The sequence below is a fragment of the Triticum dicoccoides genome, chromosome 3A (genome assembly GCF_002162155.2).
Source record: "Triticum dicoccoides isolate Atlit2015 ecotype Zavitan chromosome 3A, WEW_v2.0, whole genome shotgun sequence".
Classification (NCBI taxonomy): Eukaryota; Viridiplantae; Streptophyta; class Magnoliopsida; order Poales; family Poaceae; genus Triticum; species Triticum dicoccoides.
The window spans coordinates 751238596-751250060 of NC_041384.1; the positions used below are offsets into that span (position 1 = coordinate 751238596).

The following is an 11465-nucleotide window of genomic DNA, read 5'->3' on the forward strand; positions in this document are numbered from 1 at the left end:
TCCTTTTATCTCCTCTTTGTCCTATACACACATGAATCAAGAAATCAAAATCAATTGAAATTGGAGGAAGCAATGATATTGGTATGTAAAATAATGACAGTAAAGTTTCACGTGCCTTAGATTGAAAAACAACATAAAGCCTTGAGTAGCCCATATGTTCGAATATTATGAAAAAAGAGGCACCCTCATTCTTGCATTACCTCATAGTGTTGTTTTTATACCCATTCATAAAGATGGCTGCAATAACTGTCCAAAAAATCCAAATTTCTCCTGAAACATAATAGAAACGTTGCTGGCACCCTGATCTTTATTGGAATTTTTTCCTGAAACATCATTTTAAAAAGGGTCACCTCCATCATTTCCTAATGGATATATGGGCAGCTCATCCGCTTAAAATGTATAGGAATTCTAGAGAACAAAGCAAGTATCTATAACTGAAGGTGTGTATGAATCTAAGAAATTCTTCAAGTTCGTGTACTTGGAGACGGTTGTTGGTATGGTAGACTGTTAGGACATCCAAGTTCATCAACTTCAGAACCCCCTTTTGAGTCACATCTGCAAGTGTTGGATGCCATGATAAAAGCAGTGACATTCCATGAAACACGGCAGCGGAAAATCGTGTTGGACGGTGCTTGTCTAAGATGACGACGAAGCAGCCGCGCCGCCGACCCTTGATCATCTTCTTGCGGAGTCGCGAACAACCATGGCTGCCCCTGATGAATAATTGTTTTTTGACGAGCAGTCAACAATGAAAAGTTGGGAGTGCAGGAACCATGCTGAATCTATTTTCAAGTGTTTTACTTCTATAATATACATGCACCAATTTAGTTGCAAAGTTCTCAAATAGATATTTACAAGAAACATGGTAATAATATTATTAATATATCAAGCTGAAATCAAAACTTCATATGGAACAGAAAGTTTCCAGAAAATACTGATCCATTGACCATTTGTTGAACGTGCACTAAATCATAATGCATACTCAAGTGTCGATAAAATACTAATATTCAAGTGTCGATAACATCAGTACATATTTTGATTTAATGAGAGCTTAAGGCAAGTGGCATTCTTTTAAAAATAAAAATACTAATACCATGCCATTTTGGATGCAGTAGTTTTATGCATCAGTACCAACACTCCAGAACAAACGAAAACACAATCTGTTTTACAAACAAAACTCCAGAACACCCCGGATAGTAAAATAAGTTGGCTAAGTAAATGATAAATAAAAAGAGAGCAATTTTCGACATACCTGACATTAACAGTGCTACGAAATATCACCTAACTGTCAGCATTGTCTATTCTCTTACTGGAACCGTCGAGCTTGGAGCACAGACGGACGGCGACATCGACCGGGGAGACTCATGGCGGCCGTTGGGACCGTGCTGGCGGCGGCGGCGCATCCCGTAACTGTAGAGAGGGACGGGGTATTGAGAGCAAGCGAAATGAGATTTTGGAATTAGGCATCGACGGGATTAATAGATGGCTTCTAAATATCATGTCAGAGACGGAGATAGAGATAATTGAGAGAGAGGCGTCCTCAGCAGCTAGCTCAACCGATGTCGAACCCTGTCGTTGCTTGTCGATGCCTCAAACACCTGCAACATGTAGCAGAAAAATCAGAGAAGGAAGTGCAGCAGCAGCTCCTCCAATGCAAGCGTTGGCTGCCGTCACCGAAGGGGAGGGTGGGATGCAACATAGCATGGATCAATTAACACATAAACCGTACCAAAAAATTGGGCACAAACAGTAGCAAGTTCATGAGCACGGGAGGCACAGGGACCTCAAAGAAGTACCATTTTTTTTTTCATCTTTCAGTAGCAGCTCCCTAAATTGAAGATTGAACAATTCAACTAACAACTGCAGTTCAGTCAGGCATCAATTCAACTAACAAATTCATGGTTAACCTTGCTGTTCAATTCAAGGAACAATCCACACTTAACAGTATCAACAAAATTGATCTCAAACAGTAGACAATTGAGCCCAAACAGTGGTAAATCCTAACCAAGAGCAATGCCTCAATGGCCACGTACAAGAGCAGAGAGAGGAGGAGGTGAACTCACCTGAAGATAGAAAGGAGGAAGCTCCATGGGTGGTCGCCCCGAGCTGCAGCAAGGCAAGGTCGACCCTCCTACCTCAAGCATCCAATCCTTGCCCTGCACATCTACCATGGAGGATCAAACCAGATACATGTACCATGGAGGATCAACCAGATATTAGAGAGAGAAAGGGGGAGAGATATGGGAGGGGATGAACTCACCCCATGGCCACCAGGCGGAGGAGCAGCATCCTAGAGATGGAGCTGCGTGTGAGGGCGCGGTGGGCGTCGGAGAGGAGTCGCTGGAGGCGTGGGAGCCACGCCAGTGTGGAGGCGCCCGAAACCCTAGCCATGGTGAGGGCTTAAGGTCATCGCTGGTGGCCGATAGCGGCGAATCCCGCTGGGGGAAAAGACCCAGCGGAGCGAGGCGAGCTCGGACCGGTGCTGCGCGGTGGAGGAAGTCGCGGGAGAACGCCGGAATCGGCCGGCATCTATGGCGGCGGAGATGTGTCCAGGGAGAGAGAGGTGGATGGGTGGGGGGTCCACTTGTTGTGGGAGAGAAGCGAAGGGGAGGGGCATAGGCCGCCGGCGGTGAGGGGGACGATGCGATGGGCGGCGGAGGCGGCGCTTGGTGGTCGTGCGACTCGTGCTGTTTGGGGGGACGGGGGGCGCTGATTTTCTTTCCTTTTCCGTCAGCCGTACCAGTTCATGTTAATTGTGAGGACTGCGCATTTGAATACCCAAAACGGAGTTCTGGCGTTTCCAAATTATACCACCTCGTTTATATTACGATTTTGTTCATATAAATTATAAAAGCGTATTATGACATGAAAAAAATGCGTATTGTGACGGTGAACCCATGGAATCAATTTCCGTGCTTTGTTATAATATATATATATATATAAATATATAATATATATATATAAATATATATATAATATAATATTAATAGTATATTAATATTATATTATTATTACTATTATTATTATATATTATATTATTATATATATAAGGGAGAAGGGAGACTAGCAAAAATGCCCGTGCGTTGCAACGGGAGAAAAAAAACTCTCTCTAGCCCAATGAGGCTCCTTTCATCCATGTCTTGTATTTTTAATATGACATCTATGTCAACATGATATCCCGCCTGTGTTGCTACTTATCCTTCATTAAGCTCTTGACAACAATAATTGTGCTGTTTACCTCATCAAAGCATGTTGGAATGTGATCAATTCCAAGTGATGAAGTCAACCACCACATGACACACTTTTCATTAAAAAACTCAAGGGAATGTTTATAACTTAAAGTAATAATCACGTCAAGCTGGATATGAGGGTCGCCCCCACATGCCTCTTTAGTGTTTCGCTATGTAGCAAACGCCAAAACTTTCCTTAATTTCCAATAATACAATTGGAGTCATGTTCGCTACAAATAGTACACAAATGTTCATCTAGACCATCCCCTTCAACTATACTACAATGATCTAATGCATCTTAGCTTAAAAATATATTATTAAAATATACATAAAAATAATTGACCAACACAAAGGTAAGAAAGTTTTCAACAAATAAAAAGTGATAATGCACGTGCAGACTCTTTTGCCCATAAAAGAACAAATATATTGATGGTGGCCATACAAGCACAACATTAAATTAGAAATTGTTCATCTGAAATTAATATGGCATATGACTGCCCCGACAGAGTACATAAACCATTTTAATTTAAATAAAGACAGTAAACAATTGGCAATATAAGTGAGCTCCTTAGCCATGTAATCTAGAGTCTGACTTGAACTATGGTGCAAACTGCCTCTCCACATATCCTGAAACAAAGCATCATTAATAAACTTTAGTAAAATCCTATCCGTCCAAATTTATCCGATGACAATATGTAGCGACTGGTTGTTAATATAGGTAAAAAAGTAGTTTTGCTAAGCCCTTAGCGGTGCCGGTCTACCTACCAAGAAAATGCTTGAGCACTTGAGGCCGTCGTCCATATCAGCGTTCAAAGTTGGACATTGGGTCATGCATTTTTGCCTTGGCAAGGATAAGCAGGCCGGCCGCAAAGTCCATGGCCATGGCCACGTGCCTCGATAGTTTATGACGAGTTACATCGTAATCTTACCCACAAAGAAAAGAGAGTTACATCGTAATCTATATTAAATAGGTCACCGCAGACATGATAAGTTCCAGAAAAAATAATACGAATAGATAAAAAATATAAATGCCAACAGAGCTCTTTGCCTGTTCCATGAGAACAACAATATTGCATTTGTTTATTTTATCAAGCCAAGCAGTATTAGCAAGATGTTCCGCATATATATAATTCATAAATAATTCTAGTAAAGCTGCTTCTACTCAATCACTACTTAAAATTTGAGACAGTAAGAAAATGAGAAGCAGAAGAAAAGCATAGAAAAATTAAACGTGCAGATTGGTTACTTGAAGGGTGTGACGTATCTAGAAGTTTGTTGCTTATGCAACATTTCTATTCTAATTTAGAGGCTTTCTTGATTTCAAGGAGAAATAACTCAAAACATGGACTGAGGAAAGGCATTTATCTACAATTACAACATTACAGAAATTAGTTTTTTTTACCTGCAAAACAATATTACAGGAATTTGCACAACTTGTATTTGTACAGAGGCACTAATTCTGAAAGTTTCTAGCCAATTCACATGCAAGTATCAAACCTCTGAAATTCTATCTGCATAATAGGCCATATTGAACCATTTGATTTTTGGATAATGTTGGCCAACTAATGCATATTTCAGGTACTTGCAGCAATAAATATTCAGTAATTTGATGCCAAAACGTTTGTCAGTGCCTTTTGAACTGTTATGGTCATACTGTGATACTCCAATGTCTAGGATGTCCACGTATAAACAATCTGAATCTCATACACTTATAACCTCATACCAGCCTGAGCAATCAATGGACAACAAGCAAACAATTATATCAGTCATACCAGTTGTTGCGTTGCTAGTGTGCTTCCTCGATATCAAATTCGGAACAATCCTGCCAAGCCTTAACCAGCATAGAACACAACAGGTAATTAAGTAATCCAAATTTTGCCAAACACTCGGGTGCTGCAAAAGCTGTAGCTTCAACTACCGTCCAGAAAACAAGCGCAACAGCAAGGCAGAGAGCACCGTCAACTTGGGGTGCCGCATCATTATGAGAGCCACAATGATTAGCGTCTGGTGCCAAACTTTACCTAGCAAGGGATGAACACACATCAGTCAATAATAAGCACATAAACAGTATATGCATGCATATGCAGGAAAGAAAATTCACAAAAATAATCTTCCGGTTTTACCTCGATAGAGGATAGAGCTCCGTCCAGGTTGCCGTTACCCAATGTCAAGATCGTCTGTCCAAATCTGCTCAAGTTTAGAATATTAGACGGGGATTGGGAGATGCTTGCTTGAAAGTTTACACACAAAGAATAAAGCAATCAATACTCACACTGGGATCTCACGTCCCCTAGTGTTGTGTGGATGGAACTGGCAGGACAGAGGAAAAGAGGAGAAGAGCTGGAGGTGGAGCGGGAGCGATGCTATTGCTATCCATTGGAGGGCGCCGAGCAGTGGAGCCCGACGACGCGACGTAGTGGAGCTGTGGAGGTGCCGGCAATGTTATGTCTGCCCAGGGTAGGAGATGAACTCACGCACACAAGATAGAAGAAGAGCACACAGGAGTTTTGGCACCGCACTACTTGTGCCTTTTCTGACTCTCTTTCTCTTAATTAAGCAAAGTGATTACAGGGTATATAAAAGGGAAGCAAACGCACGGGCCAAGTCACACACCGGCCTGATCCTAAACTCACGCTCCACACACACACGTACTCCACTAAACAAGTGCATGCACATCCAGCCACTCTGATGGATCAACTCAACGTCTTTGCCTCAACTAACTCAGCTCTCTTTGAGCTAGTCTCTTGGCACGGCAACGTACGGATCCATCTCACTCTCGGCTGCATGCATGTACTGATCAAATCTACCTAGTACTTATGCATGTACTCACAACTCCTGGCTTCACTTGACCAATGATCAGCTCGCACCATTGCCAATCCATCAGTCCACTTTACCATGATGCCATGCATCGCTCTACTAGACTTAGACTAAACAGACCCAAACATAAATAAACTAGATGAACTACTAAACAACAATGGTTAACAACACCAACAGGCAACGGCAAGCGGGGTGACCATGCCAAGAGGGTTGGAGCGATGGGAAATCGACCCGCGGCGGGCTGCTGGAGACCGTCTAGTGGTCGCACGCGTGCGGGCTCGGCGGTGAGGAGAGGACAACGCTGTCCAGGCATGTCCATTGTCGTGTTCCAACTTCCAAGGCTTGGCTTGGCTCCCTCGACCCTGCGGCGGGTTGCTGCAGTCCGCTTTGTGAGGACGACGCTGTCGGGGACTGCCCATGGTCGAGTTCCACGGCTCAGCTCGCATCCCCGTCCACCTATTCACCGCTTGGAGAAGAAGCCAACCTGGTACAGCTGGCCGAAACATAGTAGTTAGAAGGATGTGTCTAGGGCACATCTAGATGTGCTCTAATTATTGCACATCTAAGTGAGTGAATCAAGGATAAAGAGGAAAAGAAAAAAGAAAAGAAAATATCCACACGAATCTTAACATAAGATCAATGACATAGGACTTAGATGTGCAATACTTATTGCACATCTAGATGTGCTTTAGCAAAACTGTAGTTTAGAATCCCATCGAATCGAGCGATCAAAAAGAGACCTGCACATGATTGTCCTGTAATTAACTCGATTGTAATCAAGGAGAGGAGTCTTTCATTTCTGTTTTTCTTATTTATAATGCACACGATGTGGTTTCCTGAAATAGTACCACCTCGCGTATATGTTTTAAATTCAAAGTGAAAGCATAAACTTACGGGAAGAAGCGCATTGTGACGGTGAACCCACGAAGTCAATCCGTGCTTTATTATTAGGGATAGATTAGGAAAGAGCCCGTGCGTTGCAACGGGTATACATATTCTATGCACGTGCTTTTCTACGGAGCGAACACAAATTTCATGAACCACAACCGGCCGATTTGCTCTCCTAGCTAGCAATTCAGCAACCAGTCACATCTTCCATCACCGATGCATCCCTCCCCCACTCATCGGTTCCCTCCCATTTACTTTGGTCAGTTCCATGCCATCTCTCCTCAATCCCCCCTCCCCCCTGACCACTTACACTTTTAGCCGTAACCGTATGGTCAATCTTATTGTCGTCCATCTTCGCGTGCCTGTGCTTGAGGGGCACATGATCAGAGCGAAACTCTTGCTACCCACTGATCTACATGACAATCTTCTCTTTCCTCCTCACAAGGCTGACCACTGCCACCATGGTATGCAACAGGCGGCTACACGGCCGGCCTTCCGATTCACCACTGCGAGCAACATCGGCACATAACTACGCAACAGACGGCTACACGGCCGGCTTTCCATTCACCACCGCAAGCAACATCAACACACAAACTGCAAACTCTCACAGTGGGGCCTCCCTCTCAATTTCTCTACCACAAATTACAAGCAGTGGGAAATAAATCACCCCAGACAAATAAAACAAAATTGTGATAGACCCTTGTAGAAACTAACAAAATAAGGAGAGTTGCATACACATATCAGCATAGATGTCATTGTTCTACATATATGCACTAAATATGCACTCGGAGAAGAAGCCGTAGAAAGTAAATAAAAATACGATGAAATTGCACCTGATTCTTAAGTATACGTAACTCTGCATATGTGGCGTAACTCTGCATATGAGGCATGATCCCTCTACCTTTGCAAGCATAGCAAGAAGAGTAATTAAGTGCTAATTAAAGCTTCATACTATAGCTTGAGCACAATAGTAATAAAATCCAGTATAAGCTAGCTTTGTTGGCATATATATGTGCACTTGCAGAACTATGTAATCCATATAAAAAATACAACATGCAATGGGAGGGACTTGCGTTGTTATCAGATGCATTGGCACTGTGCATATCCATACATTGCTATATGTACGATGAAATTAAAAAATTGTGAAGAGAAATAAATAGAATACGTGTGTAATATATGTAGAAATATTACTGTTTGGGAGCTGCCTCGAGTGTTAGCCAGCGTGTAGCCGTTCCCGAACAGGTTGCACTCGCCGCCGTGCTTTGGCTCCGCAACAGTGCATGCTCGGGCTGTTAGGCAACTGCTGGAATGCTGGTTTTCGCATCACGGCTCGATGCAGCCGCTCGCTGCGTTGCTGGCTGCCGCTGGTGTGCCGGTGCCGAGCCTCAATGCCATTGCCATCTGATGCGCGTCGCCGGCTCTCACTCGCATGCCTCCGCCTCCCGTGCGCTGTCGCGAGCATCACACGTCTGCATGCAGGAGTCGCTGCACCGCTCCTGGCCGTCACCACCATGCATCAACGGCAACCGCGTTCCCGAACAGCCCACGCGCCTTGGCCTACCTGGCCGCGAGCATCGCGTTCTTGGCACCACTGCGATGGGCCAAGGCCGCGTCGCACGCACCATCGTGCCGCCGTGCCACCACGAGCCGTTTTGCCGCCCAAGTGCCCAGGCCACGCCGGCCAGCAAGAACTTGGGAGGGAAACCATGGCCGTCGGGGGTAACGCGCGAGGGCCGGCATGGCCGAGCGCCCGACGGCTTGGTGAGCCCCAGCCATCTTGCCACCACGGAGTTGATCCCGTTGCAGCCGACCAGCACCTTTGCCCGGAGAGTCGAGCCGTCAGCGAGGTGGAGGATCTTGGCGCTGCCGCCGTCGCCGTCGTCGATGGACACGATCCTGGAGGAGTAGCGGATGGTGCCCGTCGGCAACTCCGCCGCCAGGACCTACAGCAGCATGTCCCGCCTGACGCAGCGGAACTCGTCCCTGAAGTCCACTTCCTTCGCTATCTCACCCGTGGACGCTGACATGACGTGCAGCCCTTGGATGTGCAGGTGGAGCTTCCTGATCTGGTCGCCGACGCCGAGGGCGTCGAGCGCGCGGAAGGCGTTGGGCCAGGTGGCGAAGGCGAACCCCGAGGCCCGGAGTGCCGGGGACGACTCCAGCACCACGCTCCTCACCCCTTTCCCATGCAGCCCGAGCGCGGCGGCGAGCCCGGTGAGCCCGGCTCCCACGATCACGATGTCCTTGCTGGACTCCCCTTGCCGCTGCATGCTTGCTGCCGCTGCTGATAGCAACGAGGTCGAGGCCACGTAATCAGTGGACTTTCGGAAGAGAGCGCCTGTTGACACGAATCAACCAACCAATCTAGCTAGAGCTAATTAGTACCACCTCGTTTATATTACGATTTTGTCTACACGAATCGTAAAAACGTATTATGACTGGGAGAAAGTGTATTGTGACGGTGAACCCGCGGAGTCAATCCGTACTTTATTATTAGGGATAGACTAGTACAAATGCCCGCGCGTTGCACCTGGCGATAAAAGGGGTACAACCTGCTTCATGTGTCACTTTAAACCATTTTTCATATCCAATTTTAATAAACATTGGTAATAATGTCTAACATGGAAATTTCCTTATTTTTAATAAAATTTAATGTATTCATTAAAAATGTAACACCATTTGAAGAATAGTTAACATTTTCATGAAAGTTGGAAATTTTCTTTGTAAATTAACATTTTTTAACATATTTTTGTTTGGTAATTTTTACACGTAGTTGGTTGTTTGATTGGGAAGAGTTTTTTTTAACTATTCGACCAAACAAAATAGTTAACGTACACAGATGGACCCACGAACTCATCTTCCTACCCCTGCTCTAGTACTCTTTGTGTTCTAGGAAATGTGCCCATCCGTTGCAACAGGAAAAAAAATCCTTGCACGTCCCTAACGGCAACCCATCCATATTACCGCCTCTCATCCTCGCCATTGTCGCTGATGATAGCTACATTGTCCATTTATTCATGATAAACATGGTCAATCCTAAGGCAATGACTTTGGTCATCATATTTATAACTCTGCTTTCATGAGCTCGTCCTTTCTCCGAATTGTAATTCTATGGTTTTTTAATAATGGTGAACGCCATCCTTATCTCATCTTCACTTGATGCCTGCGCCATCTTGTATTGTATATAATTGCTCTCTTCTCATGACATGCAATATATGATACAAAAAAATATTGTTGGATAAATTTGTATCAAATAACAAAGGTCCCACGCGATGAAGCTCAATGACAACGGCTGGGAAGTCACTTAATTTTCATGGATGATTTCCTATGCCTTCTCCATCCTATCTAAGTCATATAGATATCCCAATCTGTCTGCCTGTGCATTGCAACGGTATAAATAAATTTGATAGTTTCTGTCGTATATATTAGCTCCAAGTAATGCAGTCATAGATATATTTACTCCTGATAGGCCTCAAGTTTTACAATCATGATTAGCTGTGTGAGTAATTATTCTGTGTACATATTGAAAATAAAATGATCATGCACATAATGACATGTGGTCGAAAACACAAAGTAGCTCAAATTCACGGCGCGGGCATCTCGTCCCTCCCTCCTCTAAGTAAGTTAATATGAAATCTTGTACTTATTTATTCCCCACGCAAGCAAGCCCACAAATCTCTCTTTGAAAGCAGCGTTGCATGTCCAGCAGTGTCGTCGTATCGCTCCTTCCCCATCCATCAGGGATGTTCTTTCCTCCGTCAGCCCACAAATTCATTTAAAGCACCGGCATCTCCCTCCTCCTTTATCGAGTTATTATCGATTTTTCCTTTGGTTCTTGGTTCTCGAGGCTTGCTATAGGAAACTCTGTAAACGTATATAAATCAATAGAATTTCATGTAAAGAACCGAGGTGGGACTATTAGGCAACCAACCCATTACTTGGCATGAATAAATTGTATCTCAGTTGGTCGTTGTCTTCAGTATCTAACGGGACGGCATGGGTTCGAACACCACTCCTGAACTTTATTTTTACTTTTTGCTAGTCGGTTGTGTAGCAGGCCCAGATCGGCCCACTGGAGTTTTTGCTAGTCGGTTGTGTAGCAGGCCCAGATCGGCCCACTGGAGCATGTGGTCAAAAACACAAAGTAGCTCAAATTCACGGCGCGGGCATCTCGTCCTTCCCTCCTCTAAGTAAGTTAATATGAAATCTTGTACTTATTTATTCCCCACGCAAGCAAGCTCACAAATCTCTCTTTGAAAGCAGCGTTGCATGTCCAGCAGTGTCGTCGTATCGCTCCTTCCTTCCCCATCCATCAGGGATGTTCTTTCCTCCGTCAGCCCACAAATTCATTTAAAGCACCGGCATCTCCCTCCTTCTTTATCGAGTTATTATCGATTTTTCCTTTGGTTCTTGGTTCTCGAGGCTTGCTATAGGAAACTCTGTAAACGTATATAAATCAGTAGAATTTCATGTAAAGAACCGAGGTGGGACTATTAGGCAACCAACCCATTACTTGGCATGAATAAATTG

At 44.4% G+C, this 11465-nt stretch overlaps 1 pseudogene; it reads right to left on the reverse strand.

Moving 5' to 3' along the window:
• Window positions 1-8356: 8356 nt before the first annotated feature.
• On the reverse strand, window positions 8357-9205 carry LOC119273266 (annotated as a pseudogene).
• Window positions 9206-11465: the final 2260 nt, after the last annotated feature.